General features: G+C 47.4%; 1 long non-coding RNA gene across 3 annotated transcripts in view; it reads right to left on the bottom strand.

Moving 5' to 3' along the window:
• LOC115500397 overlaps positions 1 to 12,135 on the bottom strand; it is a 91,526-nt gene extending 79,391 nt beyond the window's left edge. For 2 of the 3 annotated variants that reach the window (XR_003964524.1, XR_003964525.1), the window contains exon 1: positions 12,002 to 12,135. This is a non-coding gene — a long non-coding RNA (uncharacterized LOC115500397). Of the gene's footprint in view, positions 1 to 8,832; positions 8,983 to 12,001 lie in introns of all 3 variants that reach the window. The other variant, XR_004342926.1, reaches the window with a different exon arrangement.
• Between the last annotated feature and the right edge of the window lie 5,957 nt (positions 12,136 to 18,092).

Here is an 18,092-nt window from a genome sequence, read left to right as displayed (position 1 = left end):
AACACTTTTATACCATACACAAAAATAAACTCAAAATGGATTCAAGACCTAAACATAAGGCAGGAAGCCATCAAAATCCTAGAGGAAAAAACAGGCAACAACCTCTTTTAACTCGGCCATAGCAACTTCTTACTTGACATGTCTCCAGAGGCAAGGGAAACAAAAGCAAAAATGAACTACTGGGACCTCATCAAAATAAAAAGCTTCTGCACAGCAAAGGAAACAATCAGCAAAACTAAAAGGCAACCTACAGAATGGGAGAAGATATTTGCAAACGACATGTTAGATAAAGGGTTAGTATCCAAAATCTATAAAGAACTTATCAAACTCCACACCCAAAAGACAAATGATCCCGTAAAGAAATGGGCAAAAGGCATAAAAGGATTCCAAAAGAAGACATCCAGATGACACATGAAAAGATGCTCAACATCACTCATCATCAGGGAAATACAAATAAAAACCACAGTGAGATACCACCTCACACCTGTCAGAATGGCTAACATTAACAACTAGAAATGACAGATGTTGGCAAGGAAGGAAACAATCAGGAAACAACAGATGTTGACAAGGATGCAGAGAAAAAAGAACCCTTTTGCACTGCTGGTGGGAATGCAAACTGGGGCAGCTACTCTGGAAAACAGTATGGAGGTTCCTCAAAAATTAAAAATAGAACTACCTATGACTCAGCAATTACACTACTGTATTTATCCAAAGGATACAGGAGTGCTGATTTGAAGGGGCACATGCACCCCAATGATTACAGCAGCACTATTGACAATAGCCAAAGTATGGAAAGAGCCCAAATGTCCATTGACTGGTGAATGGGTAAAGAAGACGTGGTATATATATACACAATGGAATATTACTCAACGATCAAAAAGAATGAAATCTTGACATTTGCAACAATGTGAATGCAACTGGAGGGTATTATGCTAAGTGAAATAACTCAGAGAAAGACAAATATCATATGATTTCATTCATGTGGAATTTAAGAAACAAAACAGATGAACATAGGGGAAGGGAAGCAAAAATAAAAAAAAAGAGAGAGGGAGGCAAACTATAATAGACTCTTAAACACAGAGAACAAACTGAGGGTTGCTGGCGGGATGCTGGGTGGGGGGATGGGCTAAATGGGTGATGAACATTAAGGGTGACACTTGTGGAGATGAGCACTGGGTGTTATATGTAAGTAATGAATCACTACATATTCCTGAAATCTTTATATTCTATTCCTGAAATCATTATTACACTATATGTTAACTAACTTGGATTTAAATGAAAAATAAAATAATTAAAAATGTTTTTAATTTAAATAATTTAAAAATTAAAAAACAAAAAGAAATGGTATTTGGCCTTCAGAGAGGCCTCCAAAGATAGGCCAGATGTACACGTTTCCCCACAAGAGAGTACATATGTGTATGCATGTGTGTGAGTGACCATTGAGAGTCATCAGCAGCCTGAACTAGTATTAGCAGGACCTAATTGATGCAATGGTTTAAAAGCTTTGGCTCCAAGTTCAGAAAGGTAAGTCTAGGTTCAAAACCCAATTCTGCCACTTGGGGCAGACCTTGGGACAACTAAATCCTTCTAAGCCTCAGTTTCGATGTTTGTAAAAATAGGTCAATTACAGGACCTCCCTCCAGATGCTGAGAGGATTAAAAGAATACATAGCACACAGCAAGTGTTCAGTAGATGAGTCTTATTATTCCAGCATCTGACTTTTCTTTAAGACCATAGGACGTAGGACACAAAGGAGCTTTCTCTCACTGTGAGATAAGTGAACTAAAGTTCAGAGGAGGAACAGTGACTTGCCCAAGGCTGCACTACAAGTCATTGGCAGATCTGGCGTTCGAACTGAGAGCCATATTTTAAACAGAAGAAACTTCTGATCTAGGTGAGGTTGAGGATTGTGTAAGTGTAGGGAAAAATGGATCCATCCCACAAAAAGAGCCACAGCTCAAGGCCTGAGGGCCTCCTTTTCCATGATCTGGGCTCCTGAGAGCCTGGCCTCCATCCACCTACCCCTTGACTTCTGCCAAGATTTTGAGGAAGCAACAGGCAGATGCAGGGAGGGATACTGAATCTCTCCGGAGCCTGGTGTTAATCAGCCTCTAACTCGTTGAGCTGAGATTCCTCATCTGCAAAGTGGAACTGATACCTTATAGGGCTGTTGTGACAATCCCCAACTACAGGGTCTGGAACAAGCACTATAATAAAATGGAAATGTTGTTATTCTCTTAGTAGCAAGAACAAGAATCCCTTTCATGGAGGAAACAACCTCTGTTAAGAGAATGTGTCAGTAAGCCCAGGTAAGGCAGGAAACTCCCCAGGACAGGACTACAGACTGGGGCCAAGACTTCAGGGGAAGGAGTAAACCAAGGGGAGGGACTGTTTTACCTTGGAGAGCCAGAGAGTGATGGGGAGAGGGCCCTGGGGGGAGGGGCTGGATCCAGAGTAATGAACAGTGGGCCCCTCTCCTCCTTGGCACTCTCAAGAGTCCCATCAATTATGTAGCTCTCAGAATACTTGATGTGAGTGGCTTGGGAGGAAATTACAAAGGGGGATAACTCCCTGTCAAGATTAACATAGATGTGAGAAAGGGCCAGGGCCCCAGAACAAGGAATTAAAGACTGAGAAGAGTGAAGTAAGTCCTTGGAGAGTCACAGAAGTCTTGCAAAAACTTTGGATTCCCCTAGACAGTAGAACTTGGGGTGGGGGGTGGAAAGATCCAAGCAGTTCTCAAGATCCAGGGACACGCCAGGTTGGCTACTTCAGACTCGGTGGTGAGGAAAGGCCTCTCCAAGGAGGTGATGTGTGTAACCCAACAGCTAAATGACTAAAGCAAATCAGCCGCATGAGGAAGAAAACTTCCTGGGCAGGGGACAGAACCAGTGCAAAACGCTGGGCAGGAGCTAGCTTGGTCCGCAAGAGCAGTATGTCTGGAGCATACAGCCAGGAGAGTGGGATGAGGAACCAGGAAAGCAGAGCATGTCAGGAGTACTTTGTCAGCCAGATTAAGGAGTGTGCAACTTACACTGGGAGGTGGGAAGCCATTGGGGATGCTTCTAAGCAGCCAAGTAGCATCATCTGATCCACCTATTTAAAGAAAACTGGCTGCTATGCAGACAAGAATTACTGGAGGCAAGGGAAACCAGTTAGCACAGCCCCACAGCAGCCCAGGCTACAGATGATGGTGGCTGGGGCCAGGCAGGAAGTGGTGGAGCTAGAGGAAAATGAGCAAATTAGAGAACTGCTTGGGGGACAGAATTAAAAAGAAATACTGAGAAAGATTAGGGCTTGAGCAACTAGGTGGATGTTGGCACAATTTCTAGAAATGAGGAAGTCTGGGGGAAAAGCAAGTTAGGAGTAGAATCAGGATAGGGACATGACAATTTTTAGACACTTGTTAGTTATCCATCCATGTGGCCACGCTGAGCAGGGGACTGGCTGTGTAAGTCTGGAACATCAGGGAAAGGCCAAGCTGGAGATATAAAGCCATGGGACCAGATGGGGTCATGTAGGAAGGTGATGAGCAGTGGGCTCCAGGGCCCTCAGACATTTAGAGGTAGAACAGAGCAGGAGTCTCACATAAATGGGAGGGAGGAGAAGCCAGTAAGATAGCAGGAAATCCAGGAGAGTGTGGTCATCTGGCAGCCAAGAGAAGAAAATAATTCAAGAAAGAGTGAGTGGTCAAACGTGATGAGTGCTACCAAGAGATAAAAGAAGGACAGAGAGATGGCCACTGTGTTCAACTCAGGAATATCCAGTGACCTGGATGAGCAGTGACAGAAGCCCTACCAAAGGGGGTGAGAGAATGGGGCTGTAGAAGTAGGGTCTAGGATGCTCCATAGGGAACTCTACTAAGAACTTTTTTGTGAAAGGAAAAAATTCAGGGTTGGAGCCAGAAACAGGTATGGGCTCAAGGGAGAATTTTTTTTAATGTGAGAATTTAGAGCGTGTCTGTGTGTTGATGTGCAAAGTATTCAACCCTCTGAGCATCGGTTTTGTGCTGTAAAACCGAGACCAAAACACCCACAATTTCAGGTTATTATGCAAATCACACCAGTTAACACACACAAAGGGTCCAGTCCCACATCTGGCTCATAGCAGGGTCAGTACTTTAGGGCTCCTCTGCCAGAGAAAGAATGCTTGCATCCAGAAGGTTCTCGCTGGTAAAGGAAAGATGACGGCTCTCAGTTCCCACACTGCCCCTTGTGGCAGAGGAAGAGTTGGTGGAAAAGGAACCATGTTGTGAATGGCAGGACCAAGAAGTGGTTTGTGAGGACAGTTGCTTTCACCCTAAAGCACATACGCAGAGCTTCCCTTTCTCCTCCCTCATGTTCTTCCCAGAAAAGGAGCCTTCCCCCACAGACTCTATAACATAGAGTTTCTCATCTGAACCACAGAACACAGATGATTTGTGAGACTATTTCTCAATTCTCCCAAGGATGGTGCATAACTAGCGCCACCCTAGATGCAAAAGAGAGAAGTTAACCCATTACATCCAACACATATCTTTGCAGTCAGTTGAAAAAGGCTGCCTTGGAGGCATGAGCCACCACTTTGGATTTACCCTTTGCACCTAGTAGCCTTCACTAAATGTCTATTCATGAAAATTCACACAAAGGCCTTGGGCTGGCTGGGCAGAAGGTGTGTTCAGAAGTCAATGTGATGAGTCCTTCTGGCAGTGAGTCAGGACAGGAAGAGCCACCATGGAGATGGCATTTTAAGCTGGGTCCTGGAGGGTAAGGGTTTGCAGCCACTGCAAAGCAATTCTAGCCTGACTTGGTGTTAGGAAAATTAGTGGACAGAGCCACCCAGTGGTTGAGAACGACAATGACTAGACTCTGATTTCCTTCAAGGGCCACTGAGCACGGGGTTGTGCTATGAAGCAAGATCAGCTGGTGCATAATGCATAAACCCAGCTGCTGAGATGGCTCCTCCTGGTGCCCACGCCTTTCCACCTCCCTGATTTCTCCCCTTTTCCAGGGAGCTGAGGCTTTCAGTCCACACCAAGGCAGAACAGACACACCAAACACACCAAATGTGCACCAAACACATCCAATAAGCTGATCGTCCTACAAATAAAAGCTAGAAACTCCAGAAAATATTTTTTAAATGCAGCAGAGAGCACAAGAGACCGTACACAAGCAGGCAGGTTTTGGAGGGGCATTAAAAGTTGGGAGTTGGTAGGGCTGCCTGGGTGACTCAGTCAGTTAAGCAGCTGACTTCAGCTCAGGTCAGGATCTCACAGTCTGTGAGTTCAAGCCCCTTGTCAGGCTCTGTGCTGACAGCTCAAAACCTGAAGCCTGCTTCCAATTCTGTGTCTCCCTCTCTCTCTACCCCTCCCTGCTTGCTCTCTTTCTCTCAAAAATAATAAACGTTCAAAAATTTTTAAAATAATTTTTTAAAAAGTTGGAGTTGGCAACAGGCATGGATTGAGTTCCTAATTTTTGTGGTGTGGGTTTGAGGTCAAGTGCAACTGCTCATTCTGAAAACCTTTTCAGGGAAAACAAAGACTAAGCCATTGACCCCTTCAGGCCAAGCTCAAATATCAAAGATCATACAATTTGTCAGGCAGACTTATACTCAGAAGTCAGAAGTGGCCCACGGTTACCTTCACCTAATTAGAATACTAAAATCTCTGCCCAAGGAGGAGCATAGGCCTCATTTACATAACACGTAATGAATGTATAGACACATTTCCTTAAGGCATGTGCGCCACCGCATGCCCTACGTCCACATGCAATGACAAGGCTCCTCTATTTCAATGTTCATTCCTAAATCAAAGGAAACCATTCGCCCTTGCTTGGAGAGTCACAGCTTTGGAAGTTACTCCTCGACTTTCTGATTTGCTACAAAAAAGTTTACTTTGTACAACAAGTCTACCTGGTGTAGTTTTCATCTGTGACTCACCAAGGAGTGATCTCACATTAGATTGGTTACAGTAGTATTAGGGGAAATAGAGGGTCAGGGTAGTAGATAGAAGTGTGCCCTACCCCATATTCACACCTCACAGTAAATGTGGACAGTTTTGTCTACCCACTGCATGGTATTAATGGATTGTCTGTCTCCACTACATCTCCCACACCCAACCATAAAGATTTGACCAAGAGGTGAGTACACAACCCACACAGGGCCAGACCAAGTCCCTACCTAAGATTGGTAACAAACACTTGAAGAAAGAAGCACACTCTTTACTGGGGTTGGCTGAGCTAGGATGATGAAAAGCTTGAACAGCCTAGGCTTTGTCCCACCTCTGCATAAAGGAAGCCCATCTTCAGGAGTAGAAAATTGGGCAACACACAGAAGGAGAGATGAAAAGTGGAATGCAAGAAACCCTTGATGACATTGTTTAAGCTTCTGGATCAAGCTAGACCTGAGGCTTTCATGCACTTTCCAGTTACATGAATCATTAAGTCTCCTTTTTGATTAAGCTCATATGAATTGGATCTCTGCCTCTCTCAACCAAAATCAATAAGCCCTTCCACTGATGCCAAAGTGGAGGTACCAGGATCCTCAAGAGAGAGGAGGAGGACAAGAATCACAGCCTTGACTAGCAGCAAAATGATTGATGACCCTTCATATTGCTGAAAGGACAGAGATGCAGCCTCTTTTGGAGCTGACACAAGAGCAGATATTGAACAAAACCACCTTTCCCAAATATATACAGGAAGATTAATCAGAGAAAAGGCTGAGTTGGGAATTGACAAGGCTACGTCATTTACTCAGGCAAATAGTGACCTAGGTTAAAGTGTCATCACGTAATCTGGGCTACAGGGGGATTGCGTGGGAGAATGGTGGGGGGGGGCGGTTATCAAGAAACTGTGGTCATGATAAGGAGCCCTCCCACCCATCCCTCACCAGGGTCATATCAACTTGTCATGTACAGTCATCCATCTATTGGTGCTTCAATTTTGGGGCCAAGCATTCAGTTTTGAAATGCAAGCAAGTTTAGGAAGCTAATACATTTGCTGTATTGTTCATTCATTACCATCCTGAGAAAAGGAAAGTTTGAAAAATAGGTAAGAGTACGTATGGATTGTGGGGGGACTGCCTGGAGAGGTCAGGCTTGAATTGGACACTTGAATGAAGAAGCCTAGAAGCAGAAAGTTTTGGAGAGGAGAGGTATCCATACCCACCACAGTCCAGGGTTATCCCAGCCTCTGCAGACAAACTCCTCCCTCCCCCAGTATCTTCTAGAAGGTATCAGTAGGGTATGTCCCACTGGTAAGTGGGGTCCAGAAATAGTTGTCTGCCGCTCTAGGACCATCAGAAGCTCCCTAATGTCCCAGAAGGCCACCCAGCCTGTCAGGTACCCTCTGGCTAGGGCCTCCTAGGGACAGGGACCTCCCAGGTGAAATCCTATTCTCCAGTCCAGCAGCCAGGCCTGCTTCCCCTACTAGTCCAGCCGGCCTTTCCATGTCCTTTCCAAGTGAATCCAGCTTGCCCTGCTTTGAACTGAGCTAAGAACCAGGGGGACTCCTGTCTTCGGGTATCTTATATTAACCAAGACCCCAGCCCTTAGAAGATCTGATTAACTTGGTATAACCCCAATACCACAGCATTGTGAAAGTCCAGAGCCCCTCCCAAGATTCCTCCAGATCCCTCTCTCTCCAACCTCCTTGACCATCAGGAGTCCCAAAGAAACTCCGCAGCAGTGCTTACCTTGCTACAGCTCCTCCCCAGTAAACCTGCCCCTTGTTAGATAGCCCCAGGAAAGAAGGCAGAGCCAATGAACACCGCCTCAGAAGGAGAAATGTCTAATGTAGCCAGGTAGAGAAACTGGAAACCCTGCCCCTTTCACTCCCAGAAGAGTGAGCAGAGGAGCAGAGAGCAGGGCTCAAGTCAAACAAACTGTGTTGTGAAGTTCTGTCTTCAGCACAGACTGGAAGGGAAACTTGAAATCAGAGAGGCTTGCGTCAGCTTAGTAACTGTGGTGTAGCCCGTGCGGTGGAATATTACACAGCAATGAAAAGAGCAACCACCAGTAAACACAGTGTGAGTGAATTGCACAGACATGATTTGGAGCAAAAGAGTCATACTATATATGTCCATTTATATGAAGTTCAGGGATAGTCAGGACAGTCCTAGAGGTCAGACAGTGGTTACCTTTGGAGGATATTCACAAGAGAACATGAAGAAAACTTCTGGGGAGCCAAACATGTTCTTTATCTGCATCTGGGTGATAGCTATGTGAGGATATACATGTTGTTAAAAACCCATCAAGCTATAAGTTGTGTACACTTTATAGAAGTTATCCCTCAATAGTTGTTGTTGTTGTTGTTGTTTACATAAGGACTTAGGTTTGGAAGACTGAGAGCATTGGCAAAGCAGAGACAGCAATTTTATGCTGCTCCTTTGAGAACAATGTATCTATCAGAAAAAGCCATGATTGTGCAAAGGGAGCTGATGCAACCAGGACCTGTCTATTGGGCTATACTCTACGGCTCCCTAGCATGGCATTTAAAAAAATTTTTTAATGTTTTATTTTTGATAGAGACAGAGACAGAGCGCAAGCGGGGGAGGGGTAGAGAGAGAGGGAGACACAGAATCTGAGCAGGCTCCAGGCTCCGAGCTGTCAGCACAGAGCCCAATGTGGGGCTCAAACCCACAAACCATGAGATTGTGACCTGAGCCAAAGTCAGACGCTTAACCAAATGAGCCACCCACGGGCCCCCCCTAACATGGCATTTTTAAAGGGCATCGTGGGCAGGCCACTGGGGAGGAGATAGAGAAATACCACTAGGTCTACATAGAGGGCAATGCACTCTGAGAGACTAATTCTGAGTACAAATACGCATTGCGCAGAAATGCAGCTCAACTACTCACAGACATTTCCTCTGGATAAGGGAGGGCTGCTGGAAGACAGCCTTCCAAGTTTCATTCTCTGGTTGGACATTTCTCAGGTATTTTCCTATTTTTATCACCTCTTCCCTTTCGTCATTCAGACAGATGATCCACACCACGCAGTTCCTCCACCTGTCTCAGGGGAGACATGACATAGGGCAGTGACTAAAACTATGAGTCTCTTTGCCTTGTGTGTTCTAAAAGCCTAAGTCCTCTACAGAAAGGACAAAGAGGATTCAAAGTAATGTTTTTTAATGTCTTCACCAGACTTCGTAAGGAGTGTGGATTTCTTCCAAGCCAGAGAGTCCTGGTTTGGTTTGGAGAGAGGCGGGTATCCCAGCAGGATGGCCAGGGAGCAGGGGGACCCCAAAGAAAGAGCTGTGGACAATGTCCAGGCAGGTGGGGCAAAGCAGCCCTGGGGAAGGTCTCCATGTCCTCAAGTGTGACCCCAAACTCTCAGAATGTCATCAGGCCCATAGGCCATAGTAACCCCAGGTAGGAAGGCTCAGCAGTAACCTGTGGGGACAGATCATCATAGGGGCCCTCCAAACACCAGACACACCCCAGAAAGGCTGAGGTTTAAAGTTCCCATCAGACCAGCAGAAGGGCAGGATACAAACACATCAAATTAAGTTATAGGAGCAAAGTTTTCTTTCCTATAAACCTGACTTTGTAGACTTAGAAGATTCCAGCTACAACTCTGGGTACTTCTGCATTAATCGAACCTGTTATAACGATTTGTATCCTTTCTATGTTAGTGTTTTACTTGCATAATCATCATTACGTTTTTCTTACCCCGTGTCCCTGGCATGGAAACCTATGAAAGAGGCAGGAGTCAGCTTGAGGGTGTTCCCACTGTGGCTTCCCTGTGACTCTGATCTGACCACAGACATCCCACACACAATCCTGAGGCTGAACCAGAGTGGGACCTCTAGCCGCCTCCTTCCTGGGTTCAGCAGGCAGTCTGTGGCTGTAGGACTGGTAGAGGTGCCCACCCACCTCCTTTCTCACCTACTTGCAGATCAGACTCCCTGCCAGCCTCTTGGGGGGGACTTTTCCTCTCCAGAAATCCCCCACTGAGTGACAAACTCTGGCTTGTCTGCCTACAGCTCACAACGGCAGGGAACTCCTCCTCTCAACCCTGCCTTGGACCCTGAAAGTGGAAGTTCTGAGTCATGAAAGGGCTTCCGCTTCCCCTTTTCTAGCTGGAGGTTCTCCCTGTCACTTCCTGAGGAACATCTGTTCCCAAACTCATTTCTGACCCTGCAACCCTGTCACTGTCCAGCTCCAAGCAGCAAGAGGTGAGGGCAGATAGAAATGAAAAGGGGAAAAAACACCTACTGGCTATATTTTATGTATCAGTGGCACTCTACACATGCCACCTTGATCCTACTTTCCACCTTGCAGGCCAGGTGCATCTTACAGCCATATGAGGAAAACCACACGGAGTTCAGGGAGTATAAGCAACTTGCTCTGGCTCACACAACTAGCAAGTGAACAAGCCAGAATCCAAATCTGTGTCTGAGTCCAGGCCCCCAGATGGGACCTGTCCGTGCCTGACCCAGCCCTCCCTGTGGGCCATGTGGGCTATCTTTCTAGAATCTACACTCCGAGATCAGCTTCTAGCGGTACCATGCCCCCCACTGCCCAGTCTCTCTGGATTCCTGACTGCCAAGGCCCAACAGAGGAATCTTACTGGCGCAGCTCATCTTTTTTATCTAGGCCATGCAAACACCTGGCCAACCCCTCTATTGCAAGCACGTGCCGCTCTGCCTGAGATTCCTCCCTGGCTATCACTTTTCCTACTGGAACTTCCTGGGATCACCTCCCAATAAACTACGTGCACTAAAAACCCTTATTTCATGGTCACTTCTGGGGAATCCTAACTAAGAAAGGTGCAAGAGAAAGAAAAGTCAACAGTGACTCCCAGGCTGCTGGCCTGACCAGTCAAGCTTCAATACTGATTTTAGCTGAAGCAGCTACACGTATTGAGCGCTTGCCATGTCCAGGCATTCTGCAGGGCCCGTTACACAGAGCTTGCCAATTAATTATCCCAGCCACAGTTTGTAGTACAGAACCATCCCCATAATACCCATAAGGAAACAGGCTCAGAAAAGTTAAGCCATCTTCCTGGGATCAGACAGGTCGAGCTGGTTTTCAAGGAGCAGAGGAGGTGAGGGAGGTAGAAAGTCCAAGATGCTTTGACTTGGCTGTCCCTAATGTGTTACTCACGAGGCTCTCTACCTCCACATGCCAGCCCCTCACTTCCAACTGGAGAGTTCCCATTTCCTCACAAACAGCACTCATAGAAAACGGCACTCATAGAGAAAGTGGAGGGCAGAGGGGAAAAGAATGGACCAAAAGGACAAAGGTGGGAGGGAATAATCAAAATAATCACAATAGTTGTATGGAGTGCTCCAGTGTGCGGGGCACTGTTAAATTCTTGTCAACTCACTTAAACCTCCCAAAGAGCCTTGTGGGAAGAATCATCTAATATTATGCCCACTTACCGGAGGTATAGAAGGACCAGTACTACAGAACAATAAAGAGCAAACACCGGGCTCCAGCCCTTCCTCACTGCGACTCAGCCTCAGCCTCAGCCTCCGTGTTTGCCATTTCTCTTCTTTCTCTTCTTGAGAAAACAGTTCCACACCCTACTTTCTGAGTATTTCCTGCCTGGTCCCTGGGGGGAAATCAAGTCTCCTCAAGGGGTTTGAGGCAACCTAAGGACAGCTGCAGGACACAAAAAGGAGAGCCCCCCTTGTTTTCAGAAGTGTTAACTGGGGCTTTGAAGAGAGACCCTAGTGGTCTGAATGTCTGCAGTGCTGAGGCTAGAAAGCAGCCAGAGCCTGTAAGATGAAAGGGTGGTTTCTCGCTGGGCGGTGTGGGTCTATGTGGCGGCGGGGGGGGGGGGGGGTGGTGCTTCTTCAGCATCAATCACGTGGCCGTGTCAAAATGTGCGGGTTACAACTACATACACTGAAAAAAGCTGTTCTTTTTATTTTCAGTAAATGATCACACTGGAATGGTGGACGAAACCAACAATGACAATTAAGGGAAACCATCTCCCCTGGAATAAAGCAGTGGCACTTCAGGGAAATATTCACAGCCAGTGTGGAGTAGCAGACTTCTCACCGGGGCTGTTGCTTACCTCCCAAGATGGCTTCAGGGTGCACTTAAGCTGCCTCGTGGCCCTGGCTGAGGGTGAGGAACGTGGTTCCCGTCCTGCCAGCTTCAGTTGATGTTGTGCTGAGGTATGGCTCGTGTTGCCTTGCCCCTGAGCCCTCCTGACTGCCACAGTGCCACAGCTGGGGGAACCTGTGGTCTGTTCTCTGGGTGTGGCAGGGCCCATGGCTCCTCCCTTGCTGCCTTGGCCCCATCTAGCCCACATGTGCCTGCATCCCAGCATGTCCTCCACCTTCTTTAAGCATCCATTTGGCAGCCTCTACTATGGGACCATCCGGAGCCTCACCAGAATATCAGAAACCTTTGTTCCATCCCCCACCTCAGATGCTGCAAGCAGTCATGAGTCAGACCCCATCCACACTCCAAGGGGAACCGAAGTCTCATGTTCTAACCTGGCACCCCTTTCTCCAACTTCCACCTCCACTGACCCTCCATTTCCTCACCTGCTGTTTCTCCCCACATGGGCCGGCGCCCTCGTTCCTTCATTCTCCCAGAACAGCACTGATGTAAGGCTATTGGATATCAAAAGATGTTTACTGGACATTTGGAAATAGGATGGGTTCAAAATATGATGTAGCATGAATGTAGCACAGAATAATTTAGGTGAGAACTTGAACTAGGATATTAGCCATAAAGATCCCTGCCTTAAAATTCCTTGGCCATTCCCTGCCAGAAGGACTTCATCTCCCCCTGGCCTGATTTTTCTTCCCAAGGCTGGGGCCCTGCACATCTCCCCTCTTCTCCCTCAAAACCCCACAACGGTTCTCACACTGACCAGGAGCAACTCCCAATCCTATTTCCTTCTTCTGCAGAACAATTTAGCCCTCTCTAAGCAATGCAGGGAGGGTGGGGTGAAGTAGGGGGTCTCCCGCATCTTTCCTTTTATAATGAAACATGTATCTGAACATTCTTCCCCTGAAGCCAAAGAGTCATTCCCTCACTAAGATTTTTGCCCTCATTTTAGACCAGCCAGCTCTACTAAAACAGCATTGTTGTGACACCTCACATGTTTCTTTGAATCCTCACAGTGAAGTGGGTAATATTATTATCCCCATTTCACAAACAAGGAAACCAAGGCCTAGCAAAGTTCAATAACAGTCGCTGAGTGAATCAACAACAAGGTGAGAATTCAGCTCCCCACCACTGCTCATCCTGGGAGAAGGAACTGTGTTTCCACAGCTAGGAGGCGAATCCATTTCTCGGACAACTCCTATGTGGCAGGAGAGAACGATCCCCACACTGTGAGGTCATCTCTGGAGACAGAAGATAAGAACCCCTGCTTCCAGGGTCCCTACTGGTCCCAGATCCCATCCTTCAGGACCTTTGCTCCTTCCCAAGTCAGCCTCTTCTCTGACAAGACAGCCTCCACAGAGAACCCCAGTGCCAAATCCATCCTGCAAAACAGTCACCTTGGGGCTACCCTCACTGTCTCCAGACCCCAGACCTGCAGAGAGGTTCTCTCTCTCTTTCTCTCTCTCTCTCTCTCTAACTGCAAACTTGAGGCCCTCCCAGACCATCTGATTGACAGGCACCCCTGGCACGGTGCCTTTTCCACCATTACTGGGCAAGGGGCCAAGCCCAGAGGGGCCATCAGTGTTTGCCCAGCTGGGTGCGGTTCCAATCACTACTATTTCTTCCCTCCTTCATGGTAAGGGGCCCAGCTGGCTGAAATGACCTCAGTGACAGTGAGACACAACTGCTACCATTTCCTGAGCACTCATAACGTGCCAGACATTGTATACAATGACTTCATCTCGTGGTGCCCCCTGCCCCACCTTGAGTTCAGTAGCAGAGGAGGGAACCATCTAGCAAGATCGTGGCAATCTCTTGAGCTTTCACAGTGTAAGCAGCAGAAGCTGGAATTTGGACCGAAGCTTGAGCAACTCCAAGGCTCGTGAGTTTCCACTATGAAACACCCTCTGTCAGAGGAGATAATGATCAAATGTCACTCTTCTTTGGGGAAGGCACCTAAGTGTCAAAATGTGATTCTAAAACCCACTTCCCTGATGGGGTGAGGTGTGTCATTAGGGGTGGGGTAAGGGAGGTGCCAAGATGAGCCCCTGGGTGAGTCAACCCATCTCAGAGAACCCCACGGACTGGTTCTCTCACTGGACTGAGGGATAAAAGAGACTAAGACTGGGAAGGACGCTCCATGGTAATTCTCCCCCAGACATCTGGGCACAGCCTGCCAGATGACTCTCTATAAATACATCAGAATGAACGTGATATAAAATTCTAAAGATACAAAAAAATATACAATGAAAATAAGGTCTCCCTCCTACTCCTGTCCCTCCTCCCACTACCCTTCCTAGCCAGGAAGGAAAGTAACTGTTACCAATTTCTTAGGAGCCTCCAAAAGAGAATCTATGCATTTATAAGCATAGTTGACTCTATTTTTTTTTTCATATGTGTAACACACTACACAAGCCATTCTGTCCCTTGCTTCTTAGTGTATCTTACAGATCATTCCATAGCTGCATGTAGGGACCAGCTTCACTCTTTTTAGTAGCTGCCTCATACTCCATTATATGGAAGTGCCAGGATTACTTAGTCCCTTAAACATGTGAGTATATGTGTAAGATAAATTCCTAGATGTAGGATTGCTAGGGCTTATTAAATACAATATGTGTTTTTGGGTTTTTAATAGATTTTGCCAAACTGCCCTCCCTCCATTGAGGTTGCAGCAACGTGTCATCCAGCGCCAATGAAAGGCAGCACAGGGAGTGCTTTTCAAATGAGGAAAGGTCTTTAGCTGGAAGAGATTGGCTGAGGGGCAGACAGGCAGGCCCGCCCAACAGGCAGCTCCCTGCGGGCAAGCCACCCATTTCACAGATGAGAAAACAGGCTCAGAGAGCTGACATGCCTCACCCAGGGTCACGGCCTGGAACCCTGTCAGTCTGGAGCCAATTCCCTCAGACCATGCATGCTTCACCCTCTGGTTTCAGCTGTAGCCTCCTGCACTGACTCCGCCACACTTGGAGAACCCAGCTCCTTCCTATTGCGAGCCGAAAATAATTGGGCCACCCACATGGTTTGGGCTTCCACTTGTCATTTCATTCCCACCCACAGGAAACCAGGACCTGTTCCCACACATACACACTCACCAGCTGCTCTTTCCAGCCTACTTGGGGCCCATGGAGCCTTGATCTTCCACTTCTCTGGGGTGGACATTCATCCACCAGCCTAAGGAACTGAAAAACTCAACAGACCCTCTCCATGGTTACCGCTCGGTGGTGGACAGTGAGGGCGTGAACACAGTGAGGATAACACATGAGCCGTGGGTGTTATCATCAGCCACTCTGGAAATAGAAGCAAGCATGGTGAAAACCATTCTCTGTCTTTGTACTTAGAAAGTCCTTTCACATCCATTAATTCATTTTACCTCCACAGCAGTGCTCTGAGTTAGGCAAGGTAGGGACTCTTACATTAATTCCTCCCACTTCATAGATAAGGAAAGGGAGGTATGACTTGCCCACTGCTCCAGAGGAGCAGAGACTAGAGGTTGATCCAGGTTCTCTGGTGTCTAATCTGGCCACAGTCTGTTCTGCCCCCATGATAAGCAATCTCCTGGCAGGATGAGGCACCCACAAAAACCATCCCTTATCTGCCCACATCTAGACTGAGTCACCCTGTCCCTAGCAATGTTGTTCAGGACCCTGTGATACACGGATATACATAAATTCCTTTCCCTAGATCCTTAGCTTTGTTTCAGCTCCACAGAGAAGTCTTTTTAAGGAGACTCTTGGGGTGTTTCAGATGGGTGGCTTTGTAGTATATCTAAGTGCCTGGCATGACCTCGGGAATGCTCAATAAAGGTGGCTGAAAGGATGGATGGGTGGATGGATGGGGAGATGGGAGAAGAGTGATGGATAGGTAGGTGGATGGATGAGTAGATGGATGGATGAATAGATGGGTGAATGGGTAGATGGAGTATTGGTTTAGTTTGTTTCTTTGATTATTTGTTTTATGTTTTAATTTTTCTACACAGCATCCATTACGCCTTCCAAATATCACCTTTAGCGGAACTGCTTCTCCCCCATGGTATACAGTCTCAATGGTACTGAAGACCAGGTGCCCTATCCTCCCCCAGCCAAAAAGCAAGCAAATGACACAAGCCTGGCTGGTCATCTGCCTCCCCAGGTCTGTGAATCCTTAGTAGGTTGAGAAGTGGGTAGGAAGAATGGCTGGAGTACGATGATTTCAACAGTGGTACCCTGATGAGACTGGCAGGTATTACCTGCTGCCCCAACACCCAGAGCTTCTCTGGTTTCTTACTGCTCTTGTTCCAAGTCAGGTTCTCCAATGTCTTATCCACTCCACAAGCTACTCAACTTCCCCCCCAGTACATTACCTTTCTGCTTACGTTAGTCAAAGTTGTTTTCTGTATTTATAAAGAATGAATCTTAAATGGCACAGACACCAAGATGAATGAGTGGATGAACAACAGATGGATGGTGGAGGAATGGTAGGGTGGAACAGAAGTGGATAAATGCAGCTCTGCCTCAGGAAGGACTTTATGAACTAAGTATTGAGTCCCGGGCCTTGGAAGGATGGGAGGGAGAGAAGGCACAATAACCCTTCAGCTTCACCGCGAGAGGAGTGATGTGAACTGAATTAGGGGCAACAGGACACCCACCCCCAAATCTCCTCCGGTACACTAGAATTCCTTTAGCCTTGTATCTTTTAACTGAGAAAGCCTTCCATTTCCTACATGAGGAAACTGAGGCCCACAAAGGGCAAATGATTCCCAAAAATCTCACTAGGTTTCAAGTGAGCTAGGACTAACACTCGAGGTCCTAATTCCCAGTCCCTTCTGTTTTCACTGCTGAAAACTGCCTCTACAAGGAATGACTAAGGTGCAGAATTTCCAAATTCCATTTCAAGGAAATTCCCCAAGGGAACTTCCTCACCCAGGCTGGAGGTCCTCAAAAATGCCAATGCCTCAGGAAGTTCTCAGGTCCCTATAGTAACCTGAATGTTCTGCAGGCATCTGTTCTGAGGGGCGCCGGTGGAGGGACTGGGGGAAGTGGCACACAGGAGAAGCAAGAGACTGGGGACCCCCATCCCTGAGAATGGATGCAGCAGGCAAGAAGGGGCTTCCCAAGGCCAGCTCAAAAAAGGGGCAGAATTCAGACCACAACCACAAGAGTCCTGTAAGATTCTGAAACTTGTGTCACTTCCTTTGTAAGCCTGTCTGTGACACTCTTTGAACAAAGGGTCTGCATGATGGCTGCGGACACAGCCAGCAAGGGAAAAGGAGGGGAGTGGGGCGTATCTCACTCCACAGCCAAGCCCGGCGCAAGAAAGAGTTCCAGTGAGGGACAGACTGTGGAGGCGAAGTCTCTGAAGTCCAATGCACAGAAGGTGGGAAAGCTTAGGGCAGGCCTGAGTCATCACCGTTTTCTACACGTTTTCTTCCTAATAAGTGAAATAATGCCTACAGTGTCCAGCACGGTGCCTAATGACTAACAGAAAACACCGTCAACTCCCCCTCACCCACCCCCATGTTCCTTAACGCTGAACTGAGCTGAACACCCCTACTGGGAGGGGAAGACGTGGAGGGGAGAAGCACTGGAGCCTGGACATTTGGAGGAAGAAACAGAAGGAACGGTTACCCCCGTTTTTCTTATGCCAGGAACGGTGCTGGACAGTTTACTGATTGGCACGTTTAATCCTCTGAGGTGTCCCTGGAGCTGGGCATTCTTTGCCCCACTTCCAGAGAGGAAACCAAGGTTGTAGAACAGTTAATAGCTTGTCCAAAGCCATACAGAGAGGAGGTGATCTGTCTGACTTCTACCCCAGGTTTGTACTTCTCCACCAGGCTTTCCCCTGGAGGTGGGGACAGTGGAAAAGAGGGGGCAGTTATACTCTGGGAGTAGGCGCAAAGAAAGGGGCCGCTTCTGACAAACGAGCAGAGGAAGACAAAAACAAAAAGCCGACTTGAAAGCATCAGGAGGAGTAGGACCTGAGATCACCTGTCACTCAGCAACTCTGTAAGAACCAATGTTTCTCCCTGGGCCCCACTCCCCGGGCTGCCCCATCCCCGAGGCATCTTG

The sequence above is a fragment of the Lynx canadensis genome, chromosome E1 (assembly GCF_007474595.2).
Source record: "Lynx canadensis isolate LIC74 chromosome E1, mLynCan4.pri.v2, whole genome shotgun sequence".
Classification (NCBI taxonomy): domain Eukaryota; kingdom Metazoa; phylum Chordata; class Mammalia; order Carnivora; family Felidae; genus Lynx; species Lynx canadensis.
The sequence above is the reverse complement of the archived record's forward strand: the minus strand, read 5'-3'. Positions and strand labels throughout refer to the sequence as shown.